Below are 23,379 nucleotides of genomic sequence, written 5' to 3' on the forward strand. Positions count from 1 at the left end.
AACAAAGGATGGTCTGAGGTGAAAATTTCGTTTACTGATTGGTTGAGGGATATATACTTTCCTTCTATAGGGTGGGAGTGGGACAGGGCAGATGCCTTTCCTTATTTGGGACAGGTCCCGCTGCCCAGGTGGGCATCGCCCAGGTGGGCTCAGGAATTTCATAACCATCACAACATGGTGGAGAGGGCAAGTAAGAGTCCGGTAGGGGCTGTAACACTGACACTTTTTCAGGCAGGGTTGTCCTTTGTCCTTGAAGCACCATTGTCCTTGGAGCACCACAGTTATAACTTGAATTAGTGTCTGGTGTGTCAGATGGGAGAGCAGAGGGCTGTTAGAGCTATGTCAGAGGAACCCTGGCAGGCCAGATGGTTTGGACATCATCGATAATCATGGTTGACTTCTAAACACTGATAGCAAGATGACTTCTGATATGTAATCTTAGATAAATTATAGATAAATGAAAAAGGCCAGTAATCAGCCACTAAGATTAATAAATAGCTCTTCGAAATTTAGTGCATGAGGGCTGTGCTTTGCAGCACAGTTTCCCAAGATGAAGTACCCAGATTTTTCCTTCCTATATCTGGCTTGCAGAGCTGCTCTCATGCCCATTTCAAAAACCTCTCTCACTCCATCTTTGGGCTTTGATGCACACCCCATCTACCCCAAAGCTCCAATTCTGTTTGCCATATTTCTGTCTTCCTCTAGTTTTCCTGGCTCCTGCCTTATCTTGGTTAGCTCCCACCTTCTGCTCTCATCCTTCCAAAGATCCTTCTTCTCCCAAGCAGGATAATGGGACAGAAATGAATACTGGAGTCCATTTTTCCGGGATGTTTTCTGATGAATGTCTGATGTTTCCTGATAAATGTCCCTTTATCAGGGCTCTCAGTGGAGAAACACATCAGTATAACATCAGCATCCAGATAGGCGAGGGGCCTCAGGTGATCTCTTCCTGCCCACCTGTGTTCCACAAAGCCAATTCTGCCTGTTCTCCATCCACCTCGATATCTGCCACGTAGTTTTCAAACACCATGTGTACACACACCTTTGGGAACTGGTCCTTGCTACACACAGTGACAGAGCACACTGGCCAATGGGGAAGACAGCAATTAATCAAATATTTAATTACAAACTGAATAGGTACTACAATTAAAAAAAAATACAGAGACAACAGGGGACCTGCCCTGGAATGGAGAGGTGGTTAGGGAAAGGTTCTGGCTCAGAAGCTCTGTAACAAACTATCCTAAAACCTAGTGACTTAAACCAACAACAGTCATGTATGTTGCCCACAAATCTGCAATTTGGGCAGAATTCAACCTGGACAGCAAGTCTGGGCTCCACTTGGTGTCACCTGGGGCACCTTGACTGGGATTGGAGAGTAAATTAATTTATGTTAATTTGAGAAACTGCTCCAGAGAAGCATGGTTTCCAGCACAGTTTTATATCTTGTCAGAACAAAGAACATTAAATAAGTCAGGGATACATTTCAAGGGAAAAAAAGAAAACACATAGGTCAGCATGTATACCGCAAGTCAGCATGACCTTGGCACCTGGGAAGGGAGTCATCATCAAAGGAGGACCAGCATTGGCATCCAGGAAGAGAGGCATTTAATCTTTATTTTTAACATGGACATTTTTTCTTTGGTCAATGTGTCCTTTTCTCTGATAATTAAAGCAGATGTACAATGTATGTTTGCTGGGCCACAAACAGGCTATTTTAGTTAGTATAAAATTCAAGTTAACTCATGTATAAGCCAGAATGACTTCCCTATATCTCAATATGTGAAAATTTCTTTTATTACTGTCTCTGTAGATATTCATAATCTGGACATTTCGTATAAGTGGAGGCATACAAAACGTGGTCTTCTGTGTCTGGCTTCTGTCACTTGATGTTATCAAGGTTCTGGAGGCTTCTCTCAAAGATGGCTCACTCACCTGGCCTGTAAGTTGGTGCTGGTTGACAGCTGGGAATTCAGCCAGGGATTTGGGTTAGGGATCCTAGCTCCTCTCCATCGGGGCCCTTTTGTGGGCTGCTTGGGCTTCCTTATGGCATGGTGGCTGGGTTCTAAGAGTGAACATCCTAAGAGAATCAGGCAGAAGCTTTTCACATTTTATGACCTAGATTTGAAAGTCACATAGTGTCACTTTGATGTTTGTCTCAAGCTCACCTGGATTCAAGGGGAAGGAACACAGACCACACTTCTCAATGGGCAGAGTGTCAAAACACCTTGTAAGAAGAGTGTACCATGGGAGATATAACTGTGACCATATTTGGATAATAACTGCCACAGCTTCCCTGAGGAATGTGACGTTTGACCTGAAAGCTGAAAGATAAGTAGGTGTTAACTAGGCACGGTGGTGGAAGAGCATTCCAGGAACATGGAACAGCATTTAGAAAGGCCCTGAGGTGGAGCAATGAGCACATTTGAGGAAGTGAAAGCAGGTCCAAGTAACAGGGGCAGAGAGGAGAGACACAAAGTGAATGTGAAGGGGCTGACGGTGGAGGACATTGTCTGTCATGTGCTTTAAATGTCTTGTTTCTGCTCAGGTTCTCTTGTCCATTCTTCCAGAATAGACAGCACCCTAGAGTACCACTTGGGGACATTTACTCCCCCACCCGCCCCTTTCAGTGGGGCTGCAAGAGTGGACATAAGACCCAGTTCTCATCATTTAGGACATTCCACACACCCCCATCAGCTTCAGTGATTGGTTCAGTAACGGACACATGACCCAAGCAGGGCCAATGAGCCTCAAACCCAAGACACCCCTGCAGCTACTGGACAAGGGATGCACTCTTTTTCTGGGGGTTGCCAGGCAGGATATAGTTGGAAGTGCTGGGTGTCATCTTTGACTCTGAGTGAGAAGAACCTGACTGAGAATGACACTGTTAACCTAAAATCAGCCAGTTTTACCAGCAAAAATGTGTTTATTTGGGAAAAGCAAAGAACTGCAACTCAAGACGTGCAATCTATGGCAAACCACAGGCACGTCCGAAAAACAACGGGAGCCTGTTTTTATAGGAAAAAGGAGGGGTGGGGAGTTGGGAGGTGCTGTTCTAAATGAAAGTTCATTGGAGGAAAGTAGGTGGTGATGGCTTCTCATTGGCTGAGCTGCAATGTTTCCCATTGGCTGGGTAGTTGCTGAGGGAGGAGAAATTCTTCCTTTGGGCTAGTAACATAGTTGCGCTTCCTATTTGGGAGTGCAATTTTCCCTTTTTCCTGTGTGGCGTGGAAGTGAAGGTCAGTGCCTGCAAATGAAGGTCAGTGCCTGCAAATGATGATGAGTGTTAATGTATGAGACTCTTCCTCCGCTGGCCATTCCTGCCTCTAACTTTAGTGAGGTTTCCTTTATTAATTTTCAACGGGAACAAAGAGAAAAGCAGTACCAAGTGATAGAGACTGTGGAGCTCCTGGACCATGATTAAAGCGAAATTTACCACTCGTCATTTTAGGTACATGAGTCAATAAATTTTGGTTTAAGCTGATTTTAATTTTCGTCACTTGCAACCAAGAGTCCTGTTTAAATTCACCGTTAGGATTTTGGTTATCCTGATGCTTATCCTTCCTGGAATGTTCCAGCACTTCATTTGGCCTCTTCCTGAATTTTTTTTGTGTGTTTGTGATCAATAAATTTTTTTTATTGCTTCTCAGTCTAAATGTCAAGTTAAATTTGTTTGAGATTCAAACAAATTCTATAGAACATTTAAGAACATTTGTACATAACATTTATAAATTTTCCTTCTTAAATAAAAATAATATGTAATAAAGCCAATTGTCATGTTGGTCAATGATTAATCAAATAGAAAATACATGACAGTTTATGGGACAGTTTAAAATGTCCAAATATTATGCCCCTGGAGGATTTGTCTAGATTAAAGATCTCCCTCAGTCCTTTTCAGGGGACAGATGGATCTTCGGCATATTTGGGCAGGTTTTTTTAGAGTATGCTAGAGGAACATGTCAAATCAGCAGCTATCTGTCTGATTTATTTTTACTCCCTCCTTACCCCCTCCACTAAAACAAAACAAAAAACCCTCCTGATTGATGAGACTTTTTAAAATTGAAGTATAGTTGATTTACAATGTTGTGTTAGTTTCAGGTATACAGCACAGTGATTCTGTTATACATATACAATATATCTATTCTTTTTCAGATTCTTTTCTCTTATAGGTTATTACAAAATGTTGCATATAGTTCCCTGTGCTATACAGTAGGTCCTTGTTGGTTATCTATTTAAATATAGTAATGTATATATGTTAATCCCAAACTCCTGATTTATTCCTCCCCCACTTTCCCCTTTAACCATAAATTTGTTTTCTATGTCTGTGGGTCTGTTTTGTATATAATTTCATTTGTATCTTTTTTTTTTGGATTCCACATATAAGCGATATCATATGGTATTTGTCTTCTGTCTGGCTTACTTCACTTAGTGTGATAATCTCTAGGTCCATCCATGTTGCTGCAAATGGCATTATTTCATTCTTTTTATGGCTGAGTAATATTCCATTGTGTATATATCCCATATCTTCTTTAACCATTCATCTGTCGATGGACATTCAGGTTGCTTCCATGTCTTGGCTATTGTAAATACTGCTGCAATGAACATTGGGGTACAGATGAGACTATTTTTTAATGCAAATCAAGCTGTCTTATTGGTAAGAAAATTTAATGTTAAACATAACTGAATATCCAGACACTTGGCAGTTTTAAAAGCTACTATGCCTGTGGCCCTGGCTCCTTTTCCTTATATTCCCATGATTGCCCCAGGGCTGCCACTAGTATACATGGAGGCCTTAAGCAAATTAGAGAAAAGGCCCCTATGGAAGAACAACTTTTAGAAAAAATTATCTCTTTCCATGGGAAGACTCAACCACATACCAAGAAGAACAGAGGCTGAAATTCAGCCCCCAACTACCTATCCAGTGGGAAGCATTTAGTCAGAGCACAGTGCAAAATAGCATGCAAGAAACCTTCACATCCTCTCCTCCATAGATGGGCATCATTTTTTAAGTGTTGTTGAGATGACCCAAGCTGTTCTGGGTATCACATTCAAGCATTACAATGGTCAGAGGAGAAAAGAGAACAACTTCCAGAATGTCTCCCAGCAAACTGGGAAGAACTTTCCCAGAAACACTTAGCAAAGCTCTCCTTATATTCCATTAGTCTGAATTGGATCACACTTTCTAATCATTTTTTAATTTATTGAGGTAAAATTCACATAACTTAAAAAATCACGATTTTAAAGTGTACAAATCAGTGGCTTTTAGCACAATCACAGTGTTTTACAATCATCACCACTATCCACTCCAGAGAATTTTCATTGCACCAAAAAGAAATTGTACCCATTAAGCTGTCACTCCCCATTCCCCCCTTCTCCCAGAACCTCAGGCCCTGACAACCACTAATTTACTTTCTATCTCCATGGATTTACTTATTCTGGACATTTCGTGTATGTAAATGGATTCATACAATATGTGGCCTTTTATACCTGGGTTCTTTCAAAAAGCTTGGTTTCAAGGTTCATCCAAGTTGTAGCATGTATCAGTATTTAATTCCTTTTTATGGCTGAATAATATTCTGTTATATGGATAGACAAAATATGATTTACCCAGTCATCAGTTGGTAAACATTTGGGTCATTTCCACTTTTGGACTATTATGAATAATGCTACTGTGAACATTTGTGTACAAGTTAATGTTAAAACACCTGTTTTCAATTCTCAGGCAAATATGGAGTCATGGGATTGTTGGGCCATATGGTAATTCTCTGGTTCCCTTTTTGAGGAACTGTTAAACAGTTTTATTGATTGACTGATTGATTGATTGACTGTGCTGCGCTGCTTGTGGAATTCTAGTTCCCTGACCAGGGATTGAACCCAGGCCCTGGGTAGTGAGAACGCAGAGTCCTAATCACTGGACTTCCAGGGGATTCCCTGTCAAACTGTTTTCCATAGAGACTGCATTATACATTTCCATCAACAATGTATATGTGTTCCAATTTCACATCCTTGTCAAAGAGGATGTTATTTTCCATTCGTTTTTTATTATAGTCATCCCAGTGTCTATGAGGAGACATTTCATTACAATTTTTATTTGCATTTTCCTGGTGATTAATGATGCTAAGCCTCTTTTCATGTGCTCGCTGGCCATTTGAATATCTTCTTTGGAGAAATGTCTATTTAAACACTTGGCTCATTTTTGTTTTTTGAATTTTATTTATTTTTTTATACAGCAGGTTCTTATTAGTTATCCATTTTATGCATATTAGTGTGTATATGTCAATCCCAATCTCCCAATTCATCCCACCACCACCACCCCACCACCGGCCGCTTTCCCCGCTTGGTGTCCGTACGTTTGTTCTCTACATCTGTGTCTCTACCTTGGCTCATTTTTGAATTGAGTTCTTTGCTTTTTTGTTGTTGAGTTGTAAAAGTTTTTTTTTACATATTTTAGATACTAGAGCCTTGTCAAATATGGGATTTGCAAATATTTTCTCCCATTCTGTGGGTTGTCTTTTCACTCTTTTGATAGTATCCTTTGATGTACAAATGTTTTTACTTTTCATGAAGTCTAATTCACCTATTTTTGTTGTTGTTGCTGCTTCTGCCTTTGGTGTCATATTTAAGAAACCATTGTCAAATCCAAGATCATTAAGATTTGCCTCTAGGTTTTCTTGTAAGTATTTTATAGTTTTCACTCTTATATTTGGTTTGTTGATCCACTTTTTTCACATACACACACACACATATATGTACATATATATTCTTTTTCATATTATTTTCCATTATGGTTTATTACAGAATATGTAGTTCCCTGTGCTTTACAGTAGGACCTTGTTTATCTATTTTATATACAGTAGTTTGTATCTGCTAATCCCAAACTCCTAATTTATCCCTCCCCCACTCCCTTTCCCTTTTGGTAAACATAAATTTGTTTTCTATGTCTATGTGTCTGATTCTGTTTTTGCTTTTTTTTTCGGCTGTGCCACACGGCTTGTGGGATCTTAGTTCCCTGACCAGGGATCAAACCCTGGCCATAGCAGTGGAAATGCTGAGTCTCAACCACTGGACCACCAGGGAATTCCCTCTTTCTGTTTTATAAATAAGTGCATTTGTATCATATTTTAGATTCCACATATAAATGATATCATATGGTATTTGTCTTTCTTTTCTGACTTACTTCCCTTAGCATGATAATCTCTAGGTCCATTCATGTTGCTGCAAATGGCATCATTTCATTCTTTTTATGACTGAGTAGTATTCCATTGTACATATGTACCACATTTTCTTTATCCATTCACCTGTCAGTGGACATTTAGGTTGTTTCCATATCTTGGCTATTGCAAATAGTGAACACTGGGGTGCATTTTCTTTTCAAATTATGGTTTTCTCCAGATATATGCCCAGGAGTGGGAATTGCTGGATCATATGGCAACTCTACTTTTAGTTTTCCATAGTGGCTGCACTAACTTTACATTCCCACCAACTGTTGGTCCACTTTGAGTTAATTTTTGTATATGATGTAACTTCAAGGTCCAACTTCCTTCTTTTGCATGTGAATATCCACTTGTTCCAGGACCAGCTGTTGAAGAAATATTTCCCTAATCAACTGACCATAGATGTATGAGTTTATTTCCAGACTCTCAACTCATTTTTAATTTCAATTTCATTGATTCAATCAATTTCATTGATCTATATGTCTATCCTTATGCCAGTACCACAATCTGTGGTTATTCTATCTTTTAGTAATTAAAAAAAAATTTTTTTTTTTTAAATTTGGCCATGTCACGCAGCTTGCAAGATCTTAGTTCCCCGACCAGGGATTGAACCCGAGCCCTGGCAGTGAAAGTGCTGAGTCCTAACCACTGGACCACCAGGGAATTTCCAGTAAGTTTTAAAATCACGAAGCATGCATCTTCCAACTTTGTTCTTTTCCCAGATCATTCTGGCTTTTCATGGTCCCTTGCCCTTGCAATACCATATAAGTTTTAGGTATGGCTTTTCCATGCCTACAAAAAAGGACATTGGGATTTTTACGGGGATGGCATTAAATCTATAGATTGTTTTTGTGCAATATTGCCACCTTAACAATAGTAAGTCTTCCAATCCGTAGAAACACAATGTCTTTCTATTTATTTAGGTCTTCTTTAATTTCTTTCAGCAATGCTTTGTAATTATTAGGGCCAGGAATGAGACAACTAGGGACAGCCCCTATACCCCAGAGCCCACTGAAATTATTCAAACTAGCCAATCTTAAACTGCCTACTCTACCTTTCCCATTCCTTCCCTTTGAAACTCCAATGAAGGCTCTTGTCCACATTTCCTCCTTATGCCTCTACCGCCTGACCAGTTCTTGTGTTTCCCTTTGTGACCCCTGCCACAATGTGGCATGCTCCCTTTCCTTGGGATCTGAAGGTATAATAAACTATCTTTCAAAGGCAGTCATCTTCTAATCTGTTGGCCTCACCATGCCTGAATAATAATGAAACCTATATTTAAAAACATTTAAATATTGATACAATGTTGAATAAAGGTAGCAAAAGTGACATCCTTGTCTTGTTCCTGACCTTAGGGGGAAAGCTTTAAGTCTTTCATCATTGTATGTGATGTGGGTTTCTTATATATGCCCCTTATCATGTTGAAAAAGTCCCAGTTGTTGGAGTACTTTAAGCATAAAAGGGTGTTAGAGTTTATCAAATGCTTTTTTTCTCCATCAATTAAGATGTTCATGTGGTTTCCACTCCCCCTTTTGTTTTATTAATTTGGTGTATGACATTGATTGATTTTTTAAAATGTTGAATCACCTTTGCATTCCTGGGATAAATCTCACTTGATCATTATGTAGAATCCATGTATATGCTGTTGGAGTCGCTAGTATTTTGATGAGGATTTTTGCCTCTATATCCATAAGAGACATTGAGCTGTAGTTTTCTTGTGATGTCTTTGTCTGGCTGTGGTATCAGGGTAACACTGGCTTCATAGAAGGAATTAGGAAGTATTACCCTCTCCCATTTTTTTAAAGGGTTTAAGGGGATTGGTATTACTTCTCTTTTACTACATATTTTTCAGTTATTTTCTTAGTGGTTCCCTGGGAATTATAATTAATGCTTAATTTATAATAATCTAGTTAGAATTAATACCAACTTAGCTTTAATATTATACAAAATTTTTACAGCTACATAGCTCCATTCTTCCCTCTATGTTGTTATTGGCACAAATTACATCTTTTTCACTGTGTGCCCATGAATATAGATTTGTAATTATTGTTTTATGTTATTGTCTTTTAAGTCACATACCAAAAATGAAGAGTAACAAGCCCAAAATACATTAATACTGACTTTTATATTTATCTATGTAGTTACCTTTACCAGTGTTATTTATTTTTCCATGTAGATTTGAATTACTGTCTAGTGTCCTTTTATTTCAGCCTGAAGAACTCCTTGCAGCATTTATTGCGTGTCAGGTCTACCAGCAATGATCTCTCCCAGTTTTTGAAGTCCCTTTGAGTATACTTAAAATAGTTGACTTGGGACTTCCCTTGTGGCACAGTGGTTAGGAATCCGCCTGCCAATGCAGGGCACATGGGTTCGAGCCCTGGTCCGGGAAGATCCCACATGCTGCAGAGCAACTAAGCCCGTGTGCCACAACTACTGAGCCTGCACTCTAGAGCCTGCAAGCCACAACTACTGAGCATACGTGCCACAACTACTGAAGCCCACGCACCTAGAGCCTACCACAATGAGAAGCCCGTGCACCGCAGCAAAGAGTAGCCCCTGCTCGCTGCAACTAGAGAAAGCCCGCGCGGAGCAACAAAGACCCAACACAGCCAAAAATAAAATAAATAAATAAAATAGTTGACTTAAAGTCTTTGTTTAGATATTCTGTTTTTTTAAAAAATGTATATAGTTGGCTTTTGTTTTCTCAGTTCAGGATTCAACCAAGACTATGTGCTATATTTAGTTGTTATACCTTTTTTTTTTTTTTTTGCAGTACGCGGGCCTCTCACTGTTGTGGCCTCTCCCGTTGCGGAGCACAGGCTCCAGACGCGCAGGCTCAGCGGCCATGGCTCACGGGCCCAGCCGCTCCGCGGCATGTGGGATCTTCCCAGACCGGAGCATGAACCCGTGTCCCCTGCATCGGCAGGCGGACTCTCAACCACTGCACCACCAGGGAAGCACATAATTGTTATATCTTTTTAATATCTTTCAGTCCAGAATGATTCCTCCACCTTTTTCTTTTTTTTTAATGATATTGGCTTTTTAGGAGAGCCCACGTCAGATGTCTAATAGAATGTCCTATTTGATATTTGTCTCATTGTTCCCTCATAATTGGATCCAGGTTAAACATTTTTGGCAAGATGATACATAAGTAACGTGTATGTACAGTCTTTCCAGGGCAATGATGTTGGAATGAATTGGATCCAAACATTTTTGGTTGTGATGTCACTTTGGTCAGTATTCAAATTTCCAGAAGAAAGAATCTAATTGGCCAGGTTGGTTCACATGCCCACTCCTTGGCCAGAGAGGGAAGGCATTTTGACTGACAGTCTCATCAAGAATGTTCTCAGTGAGGAGTAGGTAGCTCAGCAAAAGAAAACTAAGATGCCGTTGAAGCAGGGGGAATGGATGCTGAGTAGGAAAAAATGACGAATATCCACTATCCCTCTATCTTTCAGTGGTCTCAGCCATTCACTTGACTTCTACTGTTTACTCTATCAAATTCTCAGAATGAAAGCTGACTTCTCTCTCCATTTCCATACCATGTTTACAGCTGTCTGCTCAGAGCCTCTACTTGCATGTCCTAAGGTCATCTAAAGTAAAACTTAATGCCTTCTCCACCTGCCCCTACTCAACCAGCAGAGGAGCTGAATTATCTACAGCTCGATCACCGGCCCCCCCCAGAAACCAAAACCCAAATTCATGACTCAGTGTGCCTAGTCCTGTGGTTTGTACTTTTGTCGATTCTTTTATAGCCTTTCTCTCTTTCATTCTCACATGTATCATCCGAGACTATGCCCAAAGTGTTGTCTGTAATTACAAGTAACAAGGAAGAAACAGCTTTTCAGGTTAAACACATTCAGGGAGCACTGGGGGGACACAAATTTATTTATCACAGAACTTCTCAGAGCCTTGAATGAACCAATGTGATTTTTAAAGAATAGATATCCTTTTCTTTTTATTTTGCAAAATAATTCAATTTATGGGAAAAATCTCAAGAATAGCACAATGAACTTCCCAATATTTGTTACCTGGATATATTAATTGTTAACATTTTCTTACATTCTCTCCTCCCTTTCTCTCTTTCTTTCCCTCTTTCTCTCTCATATCTATATCTATACCTATCTCTAAACCTATATCTCTATCTATGAGAGAGAGGATTATTTATATATGTACATATATATATATACACATATATCCTCAATATATATACTGTCTATGTATACTGTCAAATGGTTCAGCAGTAATAACATATATAATTATATCTATCTGTATCTATATATAATTATTGCTGAAACATTTGAGAATAAGTTGCATACATACGTAAATACTTCACTTTGTATTTCCTAAGAATAAAAACATCTCATTGTTTCATAAATAGTCCATTGATAAATCCATATGATAAGAAAATTCTTATCTCCCACATCAGAGGACAGCTATACAATTTGGAAGTGCTAGTTTACATTATTTCTATAGGCTCTAAACTCAGTGGTTCCCAAACCTGGCTGCCCATTACTGCCATCATTATTACCGAACAGTAAATGCTTATTGTATACAGATGTAAACATTTCACATGGATGCACTCATTTAATCTTCATAGTAACTCTAAATAATAAGTATTATCATCTCTAGTTTGTACATGAGAAAACTGGGTTACAGAGATGTTGCCCAGGATGCACAGCTGGTAAGAAACAGAGCTGGCATTTATAGCCAGAATCTGAAGGGTATAATACACTTCTCCCAATGATTCTGTTGGGCAAACAGGTTAACTACTCCTCTCACTGATAGGAAGGCTTTTTGCCTCCTTCTCCTCCAAATTCCAGTTGCTAGATGAATTTACACAAAACACATCTTCTTCTGTTGCTTGTGAGTTAAGGAAATTGTCATTCAGTGGCGTGGTTAAGAACCAGGACTTGGAAGTCAGTTCTGGATTTTCATCTTGGCTCTACCCTTAACCAGCTCCATGGTTTTGAGCTGGGCACCTCACTGGACAGTGAAGGTCAGATCAGAGGAGGAGGTATGGCCAACACTCAGGAAAGGGCTTGGCGATCAATCCATGGCAGCTAATAATTGTGGTTATTATTATTGGTGGTGGTGCTGTGTTATAAACCCCTCAGCCACAAATGGGCAAATTATCAACCGATCTTTGTCTCTGTTTCCTCACCTATAGAGTTGGGCTGTTAATATATTGTCTTCTAGGAGTGTTGTGGGGTTAGAGAGAGGATGTAGTGTTTCGAATGCTGCCAGGCACATAGTGAGTATACAATGAATGTTGGTTATTACTATTATTTTTTATTTTCTTTATCACTATGCTCCTGACAAAAGGTTCTACTTAGAACAGCTTGAATATGCTCCATTGTTAGCTGCTTCTGTGTGTTTTTCTTTGCTGTGCTCTCTGCCTGGGACACCATCCCCATTTCCCTGTGTCAAAACCCCAATTGTGTCTCCTCCTGTCCCACCAGCAGTGTCCTTGGTGCCAGGGAAGCCTTTCCTTATCCCCCCATTAGGACTTTATTTATCTCATGGGATACTCATTTCCAGCTTTGTATAGAAATCTCTTGTTTCTTCTCCCCTTAAAGGAGCCCCTTTCCCTACTTCAGGTAACATCTAAACCAGAGCAGACCCCATAACCTGTTACCCTAAAGAGACCAGAGCCATTTTTAGAAGGTGCTAGATAAAAGCCTGCTTGGAGTCAGGGAAAAAAACCCATAGATCCCTTTGGTACCTCCCATCTGTCTGTTGCCAAGACTCAGAATAAATGCACTGATAGGGACTGACTCCCACCGTTTAAGGGGCTGCTGCTGAGTAACCTCCTGTCTAGGGAGAGACCTTACCACACCAAGAGCTTCATCATTGCCTAATGGGGGCCCTCCGGGGCTTTATCAAGGACAAGGGAGCTGGGGAGCCTCCTCCACCCAGTGAAACTGATAGAAAGAAATACAATGGGCAGATGGATTGCTACAAAGGCAGGTGGGCAAACAAGACACACAGGCAAGAATCTTCCCTTGCATGAGATGTTTCAATTGCTTTCTGGGGAGGCAGGTAAAAAACAGTCACCAGAGTCCAAGCCCTCCCACTCTTCATTTGCAAACTTTTAGGCATCTTCCTTAGGTAAGCATTTTGGGGGCTCTTGCTAGTTCCTGGGGACTGAAATAAACAACAGCTACTGTCCTTCAGAGCCTGCTGGATGCCAGGCCCTTCAAAGGTGTTCTCCCAGTAACTCTCCAGAGTGGCGGGTGTCCCATCCAGCTTTGAGCCTTTCTCTAACGTTCCCTTCTCAGTGAGGTCTACCCGGGACACCATACTGAAAACTGCAACCCGCCCCCACCTCCACGCCGCATCCCTGCGTTCTCAGTACGACCCTCACCACCTTCTAATGTGCAGTTTGATTTACTTATTAAACAGATTTATTGTCTGATTTTCCTCCCACACTCCACAAGGGGGACAACCACAGGGTGGGGCTGGGGGGGGCCTTTGCCACTTAGGCTCATTTGGGCATCCCTAGGGCCTACAACAGAGCCTGGATCGTTAATACCATGTATGATCTATGAATCGTTTATCATCGTTCATTTATTTTCCTTTTCAAAAATATTGTTTAGTTTTATATTGAAGTATAGTTGACAATAATTACAATGTCAAATAATTGTCCATAATTAATTGACAATAATTTACAATGTTGTATTAGTTTCATCATTCATTTAACCCGTCCCCTTCTGATGAACACTTGTCTGTTGTAAACCTTCTGCTATTATAAACACACTGCAGTAAACATCCTTGGGCAAATATCTTTGCACATTTGTGCATTTATATCATAGTAGAGATTCTTCCATATAGAACTGCTAAGTCAAAAGTTATGGAAAGTCTCAATAGATACTGCCAATAGCTCTTCCAAAAAGACTGTTTCCATTTAGACTCCCACTAAGAGTGCATGAGAGGGCTCGCTAAGGATTGGTGAAATCGGGGTGGGGGTGGGGAGGATCCCAACTCATCTACACTTGCTGAACCTCTAATATCTGCAAGTGTAGAATCTTAATGTTAAAGGGACGTAAAAATTCATCTCGTTCTCCTCCAACTCCCTTCCCAAGGCAGTAATCCTCTCCAACACAGCTTTGTTCTTAATTCTTTCCTTGTCAGGGACAGAGGTCAAACTTCCCTCCTATGGTTTTCAGGATAAATTGCTACTGACAGGTGACTGGGTCAAAATCTGCTTTCCTATAACCCCACCCCACCTATCCCGGCTCCATTCTCAGGAGCCACAAAAAACTGGGCTAATCCTTTTTCCATGTGACAGCTCTTAAAATATTTGAAGACTGTATCAAATCTCCTCTAAGACTTCTTCCAGGGTAAACCTCCCCAGCTCCAGCCAGATACACCCCCTGGATATGACAGTGTCGACCTGGGGACCCTTTAGGTTAATGGCCAAGCGTAAAAGCTTTAGGGTTCCCCAGGCTTAAGTTCAAGTCCCTGTTCCCACACTTTCCAGCTGTCTGACCTTGGCTAAGTCACTTTTCAGACTTTAGTTTCTTCCCTTGAATAAATTATATAACAATAGTGCCCACCTTATAAGGTTGCTGGCTGGGACACATTCTTACACACACACACATACACACGCACACACACACACACACACACACACACACAAATCTAAAACTATATTTTATGATGGTGTTGGTATAAAGACAAATATAATAAAGGCAGGGTTATATTTATTTATTTTTCTTCTGATTCCAAAAGAATTAAAACATTTTCCTGGGGACTTCAACGTACCGTGGCCTTAGACTGTGCCTTCTATAACTGATGGATACATGGGCTCTGGTAACTGGGGGAGTGAAAAAGAGAAAATAGGCCAAGTATATAAAGTTCTTACCACAGGGCCTGGATCTTTGTAACTTAATAAATGATGACCACAAATTTAAAAAGGACTGTGCAGAGAACAGAGTGTGACACTGAGAACGTTTCCCCACAGACCTCTTTATCAGTGCCTGTGGGCTTTGCAGACGCAGCTTCTGAACACAAGTAACACAGCCTGTGCCTTCTCACCTTGCCGGCAAGAGTCTCGTGAGAGAGTTGGTAAAAAAGATCCAGAGTCTATGGCATTTATGTTGAGAAAAGAGGTGTCTTATCTGCTCAGACTACTATAACAAAATACCACAGACTGGGTTCGATCCCTGGTCTTCTAAACAACAGAAATTGATTTCTCACAGTGCAGGAGGCTGGGAAGTTCAAGATCAAGGTGCCAGCACAGTCACGTTCTGGTGAGGGTCCTCTTCCTGGTTGATAGCTGGTGCCTTCTCGCCGTGTCGTTACATGGTGGAAGGGGACAAAGGAGCTCTCTGAGTTCTCTTTTAATCTTTTGTTTTGTTTTTTGTTTTGGCCGTGCCACGCGGCATGTGGGATCTTAGATCCCCGACCAGGGATCGAACCCGCACCGTCTGCAGTGGAAGCACAGAGTCTTAGCCACTGGACTGCCAGGGAAGTCCCAAAGCTAATCTTTTTGTTTGTTTGTTTTGTTTTTGTTTTGGGGTCTCTTTTATAAAGGCATTAATCTCATTCATGAGAGCTCCATCCTCATGACCTCATCATCTCTCAAAGACCCCACCTCCTAATACCATCACATTGGGGATTTGAATTTCAACATATGGATTTGAGGGGGGTGGGGGGACACAAACACTCAGGCTGTACCAAGAGGAAATACACATTTTCTTCAAAAGAAACCTCTTCAAAAGAGGGTCAAAAAAATCCATGGACTAGTAGAAGATATTTGAAATATATGTAAATGGCAAAGCATTTATACCTAGACTAAATAGAGCTCCCTGAAATCATTAAGAAAAAGACAGTTGATAGAAAAATGGCAAAAGACTTTAAGAAGCCCTTGCAAAAGGGAAGAAATCGATATGGCTAATGAAAAAAAAAAGTACTCAGCTTCATTTGTAATCAGGGAAATGCAAATTGAAACCACAATGAGATACCACTACATACTCTACCTACAGCACTTTTTCTGGATACATGTTATATTTTACCATTAGCATGTGTTTTTAAAATGTATACAATCACAAGGTAAACAAAAAATTGCAAAAAAACAAATAAGTGAAAATTCTCCCTACCACTGGACCTCCAAACCCCTCCCTCCAAATACTTCCTGTTACTAATGGCTGGTGAGGCCTTTCAGAGACTGTGCTTGCCGTAGCATCTATGCATAAGCAGCCACCTTTCCTCAGATAATTAGTGCCATACTTACATCAATTAGGGTTTGAACAGGGAAGCAGAACCAGTATGAGTCCTTACAACTCATAATAAGGGATTTATTATTGAGATTAAGTCTTATAAAACTGTGGACGCTGGTGGAGAATTCAATGGGCCTAAAGTTGCTGGAGATCAGCAAGGCCAGCAGTTGCGGGGTGGGGGGAAGCTAGACATGAATTGGAAAGAAGGAAGGCAAACTACAACCCATATCTGTTTCTGACGTTGTCCTTTTTATTACAGTCATTCTGGTGTGTGTAATGTGGTATCACATTGTGATTTGCTGAAATATTTTAAAGTAAGTTACAGAGATCATGACATTTCACCTTAAATACTCCAGTATACCACTCTAAAAAATTATCACTTCCGTCAGTTCAGAAAATTTATTTTTAATTATTATTTTCTTGATAATTTTCTCTACTTTATTTTCCCAGTTTTATTTTTCTCAAATTCTTATTATTTGGATATTGGACCTTCCGTTGTGGTCTAATGTTCTTTATTTCCTCTTCTCTCTGGAAGACTTCTTCAGTTTTTTTCTTCCTCTTGTTTCATTGAATATTTTTTACTTCTTAGTTTCTTGATTTCCAAGAGCTTGTTGTTGTTGTTGTTCCCTGAATATTCCTTTTAAAAGATATCTTGTTCTTGGGGCTTCCCTGGTGGTGCAGTGGTTGAGAGTCCGCCTGCCGATGCAGGGGACACGGGCCAGTGAGCCATGGCCGCTGAGCCTGCGCGTCCAGAGCCTGTGCTCCGCAACAGGAGAGGCCACAACAGTGAGAGGCCCGTGTACCACCAAAAAAAAAAAAAAAAGATATCTTGTTCTTTACAACTTAAATTTATACAGTGCTGTATATCAATTGCATCTTAACACTGGAAAGAAAAATAAGTAAATACAGTTTAATTTAAAAAAAAGATAGCCTGTTCGGTTCCAGGAATGCTATATCATCTATTATCTCTCTAAGATGTTTATGGCAGATTTTTAGAAGTTTACTTCATTCCTCTCATTGTCACTGTTTCTCCAAATCCCATTTTCCTGCTTGTTTTGGAGTTGTCTTTCATAATAAAAGCTTTTCTCAGATGACTGGAGTCTTTGGCTGGTAAAATGTGTGCACACATATATTGACAGCATCACTATTCACAATAGGCAAAAGATGGAAACAGTCCAAATGTTCAACTGATGAATGGCTTTATAAACAGTGTGCGGTATATCCATACAATGAAATATTACTCAGCCATTGAAAGGAATGAAATGCAGGTACTTGCTACAATGTGGATGAACCTCAAAAATATTATGCTAAGTGAAAGGAGCCAGACAAAATGTCACATAATGTATGATTCCGTTTACAAATTCCATTGGACGATTTTCATTATTCATGGTAGATATGTTCTACAGCATCTCTGGGAACACTTAGTTATTGAGTACGGAATCGCTTCTTCTAGGGAAATACAGTTCCTGTGAACCTCTGGTCACAACATTTTCATGAACCAATCAACACATAATCTTGATTTATATGTGCTTCTGTTGAAAGAAATCTTATTTAGGGAATTCCCTGGCAGTCCAAGTTAGGACTCTGTGCTTTCATGGCCGAGAGCTCAGGTTCAATCCCTGGTCGGGGAACTAAGATCCTGCAAGCTGTGCGGCGCAGCCAAAAATAAAAAATTTTTTTTAAAATTCTTATTTAATACATATTGTTGGTTCATTAACATTGAACTCACGGCCAACAGCACTAAAACTCATGCATGAGCAAAGCTTACCTAACACATGTAGTTTCTTGGAACACTAGCCAGCACTTCAGCACTCTACCTGGGATTATTTTAAAAAGCGAAATCACAAACAAAAGGCACGAAAATGCAAAATGTGGCACAAAATATACCATGAACGCTTGTTTAGAGTATGAGAGCTGAAATAAGAAGGGTGTTGCCTCCTTCATCCTCAGCTGGGAACATGCATGTAGAGCAAGTCAAATTTGTTGCTGCTCCACCAATGACCAGGAAAGTCCACAACTATCAATTTTTTTTTAGGATTTATTTTTACGTATTTATTTATTTTGGCTGTGCCAGGTCTTAGTTGTGGCTCATGGGATCTTTGTTGCAGCATGCGGACTTCTTAGTTGCAGCATGCGGACTTCTTAGTTGAGGCATGCAGACTCATTTGCGGCATGCGGGATCTAGTTCTTCAACCAGGGATGGAACCTGGGCCCCCTGCATTGGGAGCATGGAGTCTTACCCACTGGACCACCAGGGAAGTCTCTCGATTTTGAAATTACAAATAAAGTTAATGTAGTAAGACAAATTCAGAAATATGGAATCCACATATAATGAGGATTACCTGCATATAGAATAATCCAGAATAGGTCAATCCATAGGGACAGAATTCAGATGGATGCTTGCAGAGACGGGGCGAGAGGGGCCTGGGAAGCAACTGCTTATGTGTATGGGTTTCCTTTTGGGATGATGACAATGACTTGAAGCTAAATAGAGTTGGTGGTTACACAACATTGAGAATGTACTAAATACCAGTGAATTGTTCATTTTGAAATGGTGACTTTTATGTTATATAAATTTCATCCAAAAAAAACTGACATATCACTCTAAGCAGGACTCTGAACCTCTCTTTTCCCTTTGGTGTGGTGATTATCCACCTTCAGATCATGGCTGCTCCAAGAAACTGAGTGAAGACAACCCACAAGGACATAAAACTTGAGCAAACAATACACTAACATTGTTTTAAACTACTGAGATTTAGGGATTTTTGTTACTGCAGCATAACTGAGCCTGTGTTGATTACTTCAGAGGTCTAAACCTGACTGTCATCACTGTGGGAGCCAAGTGGGGTTGGGAGCTTGGAAGTCTCACCATTTCTAGATACCCTCTCACTTCATCCTCCTGTTTTCAGTTTCATGACTCACTCCATCCTCTACTCTGCCCCTTCCCAAATCTAGACTCTCTAAAACTTCCTGTCTTATGCTGTGGCTGGGAAAGATAGAGTCACCTGCTCTATAGGGTGGAAGAATCCACCCTCTCCTTATACTGACTTCCACACAGTTCTTCAGCTTTTGGTCCCAACTCACCCCAGCCTCCATATATGATGGGCATTTTCAGTTTCTCAGATTCCTCTGGTTTGTCCATTGGGGATTAGCTTAGTTCTTGGCCTCCGTCTCTGTGTTTGGCTAATTCACTTCCCAACTGTTTTCTATCTTCTGAAATTTTGTCAACATTCTTCATCTAATGTTGTTTCCTCTCCTATTCTCCTTTTCCTCATTAGTTTAACCTTCCTTATTCCTCAGTGGTCATTTCAGGGAGGTTATGGGAGGGAGCAGGGAGAAAATGTGTTTAATTTGTCATGACTTACTGGGGTCATGAGTGTTTTCCTGTTCATCGGCTATAGACTAGCATAACCGTTTCTGGTGGGTGTGTAGCCTCCCATTATAGGGACGTATCCTCCCACAAAGGATATTTGGCGACATCTGGAGACATTTTTGGTTGTCACAACCGGTTTTGGGATGAGGGGGCTACTGGCATCTAATGTGTAGTGGACAGGGATGCAGTCAAACATCCTACGATGCTCAGGACAGCCCCCACAACAAAGAATTATCTGGACCAAATGTCAATAGGACATTGAGAAACTCAGAAGTTGAGAAACTCTGTTCTAAAGGGTTCCTATTGTCTTCAGGATAAAACTCAGACTCCACAGCACGGCCTACAACACCCCAGCCTACCTTTCCTGCACTCCCCCTGGCTCACCATGCTCCAGCCACAGCATCTTCTTTCTATTCCTGGAACACACCAAGCTTGTTTCTGCCACAGGACCTTATCACTTGCTGTTTCCTCAGCCTGAATCTCTCTTTCCTGGGTTTTCTGGTTGCTGACATCCTCACTTCAGGTCTCAGTTCAAATGTCACTTCCTTTGTGAGACCCTGACCAACCCAACTTCCCCTCTCCCCCCACCCCCACCCTCATCCTTATCCAAGGAACAGTCTATTATATTTATTGTACTCTTCAAAGTATCAACTCCTGAAACTGGCTGTTTTTCTTCCTTTGTTTATTACTATGATATCTCATGAGAGCAGGAACCTGTCAGTCTTGATCTTGAGCATTTTGCCTGCACATGGTTTCTGCTCAGGAGATGGACAAAAGGTCTTGTTTAGTGATCTTCAAGTATTTTACTTGTGTTTCTTCTTAAATAATTTCTAAGAACTCTGTACCCCTTGCATATTTTTAACTTGACATCTAAAATTTTTTTAAATACATTTATTTATTTATTTATTTATGGCTGTGTGGGGTCTTCGTTGCTGTGCACGGGCCTTCTCTAGTTGTGGCGAGTGGGGGCTGCTCTTCATTGCGGTGCATGGGCTTCTCATTGCGGTGGCTTCTCTTGTGGCGGAGCACGGGCTGTAGGCACACGAGCCTCAGTAGTTGTGGCGCGCAGGCTTAGTTGCTCTGCGGCATGTGTGATATTCCCGGACCAGGGCTTGAACCCGTGTCCCCTGCATTAGCAGGTGGATTTTTAACCACTGCCCAACCAGGGAAGTCCCTAAAATTTGTTTATTGTAAGTTTAAATAGTTGCAGTCTTAATTTCCTAGTTATTATAAATATTGATATTTTAGAATATAATTTTACTTCGTACTTTTAAATATACCTATCATCATTTATTTTTAAAAATCCATGAACATAATCACACACCATCATGGAAATAAATGGAAAATCTTGTAGGAAAAAAAAAAGAACAGGCTTTTAACAACTGGAAATTTAATTTTACCGTTTTTTTTCTCCTTGAACTTGTATTTCCATTCTATTTCTCCCACAGACTTCTATTTTAATATTGATATAATACGTGAAAAGTTTTAAAATTAATCACCAGATCATACTTCTCTGCAACAAAATGCTTGTAAGTTATGTTAATATATATGTGTATATATATATTAACGTCCGGTTTCCCTAAGACTCTAATTTTGAAGAGTATCGTGTGTTCAAGACTCTAAGTTTGAAGAGTATCGTGTGTTCATAAGGCTCTAAGTGTTAAATGGATAATTAATAAGAACCTGCTGCATAAAAAAAATAAATAAAATTAAATTTTTAAAAAATCTCTAAGTGTTAAAATTTTTCTCTAAATTATCATTACAATTATTATTTGAATGTAATTGATCAAAACAACATAAATATACCACATTATGATCAGTAATTGTTATACATTGAAAAGTATGTTTTATTCTAAATGAGTCTTTTAATGAGATGAATGGGCTAGTTATTTTTTGGTGTTTTTTGGGGGGGTTGTCCATCTGTCTGTGGATAAATATTATTTATTGCTGGAATGGGATAGAGTTTAGAAGAAGCTCTATTCCTTTTTTTTTGCTTTTATAAAGTAAATACTGAGAAATGTTTTTCACATAAACAGGAGACTGGAATGGAAATTTTGTCACAGCCAAGTAATTCAAGGTCACCCATGTTTTTAAAAAAATATTTATTTATTTATTTGGTTGCACCGGGTCTCAGTTGCGGCAGGTGGGCTCCTTAGTTGTGGCATGTGAACTCTTAGTTGCGGCATGTGGGATCTAGTTCCCTGACCAGTGATCGAACCCAGGCCCCCTGCATTGAGAGCGTGGAGTCTTATCCACTGCATCACCAGGGAAGTCCCCAAGGTCACCCATGTTTGAATGCCTATTTGCCACATATCACATTATGATTCATTACCAGAAATTATTTGTAATAATCTATTATCCAACAAGTCTTGCAGTGCCTCCTTGATGTTGGTTGGAAGCAAATAGGAAATCATCCGTATTGCAAAAGGATTTGTTACCCAGTCCTTAGGGGCATTGCCTTTCCTAGCCACACACTATTATGTTTATGCTTTTGTTCGGCATCCAGGTTTTTACACCACAGCACAACATGCCTTAAGTAAGTTTCAAGATGACTGAGAAGCATTTGCCTTACTTTTACAAAGTGGAGGAAGGACAGTTGTGAAGGTGGGAACACCTTGGACGCAGGCCCTTTCTCAGGCATCTTAGTTCTAGGAGAGAGAACACACAGAAGCTGAGATCTAAACAGATTCTCTTTCTCCTCTATTGAGATATAATTTCATAAAGGTATGTTTTATACAGATATAGTTTAATAAAATGCACCCATTTGAAGTATCCACTTTGATGATGGGTTCTGACATGTATACACCTAATTTCCACTGCACTCAAGACATGGAAAATTTCCATCATTCCAGAAAGTTCCCTCATGTTCCCTTGCAGTCAATCCCCCCTCACCCAGTAGCTCCTATTCCGGAAAGAATGTATACTAACCTGAATCCAATCAAGCCTTTAGATCTAACATTTACAGAAAATACAGGGGACAGAGGAACGCAGTAAACCATGCCAATGAAGAAACAAAAAAGGAGAAATCCAGAATGTGGGGTATTCTACAGTATAATTGTCTTGCTCTCCTCAACAGGACAATGTTTTATATATATATGAGAGTGGGTAGTATTCTAGATTAAAAGACACTTAAGAGACGAAACTACTAAATGTAGTACATGATCCTTAATTGTAGGAAAGTAAAAATTGGATCGGACTGAGAGATCCAAAACTCAGCCAGCCTGGGGTAACAGACATAATAAAGCTGGCTGCAAAGTTACCAGAAAATAGTATTTCTTCCAAGGACACTCATAGATTTAAAGTGCCACAGTACCCCCCCTCTTTGAGTGACCACTACTTTCTTACTCACTGAGAAACTTTGTTCTCTAAAATTATAGAAAATTTGCAGTTTGAAATTCTATGAGTACCAATGACATGCCTTTCTCTCTCCTGGAACTCAGACGCTGAGAAGCTGCCTTGAGTTCCAAGCCAGACACAGAGCTTCAGATAATGGTGTTCTGAATACAGTGGTCCACAATAATTGAACGCTGTAGTTTCTCAAAAACAGGACCCTGGGTCCACTTGGCAGTCC

General features: G+C 40.1%; 1 pseudogene; it reads right to left on the reverse strand.

Annotated features, from left to right (window-relative positions):
* Positions 1 to 474: 474 nt before the first annotated feature.
* The window catches only part of LOC114894316, a 28,152-nt pseudogene continuing 5,247 nt past the window's right edge, over positions 475 to 23,379 (reverse strand).

This window comes from Monodon monoceros, unplaced genomic scaffold (assembly GCF_005190385.1).
Source record: "Monodon monoceros isolate NGI ecotype Baffin Bay Population unplaced genomic scaffold, NGI_Narwhal_1 Super_Scaffold_13, whole genome shotgun sequence".
Taxonomy (NCBI): Eukaryota; Metazoa; Chordata; class Mammalia; order Artiodactyla; family Monodontidae; genus Monodon; species Monodon monoceros.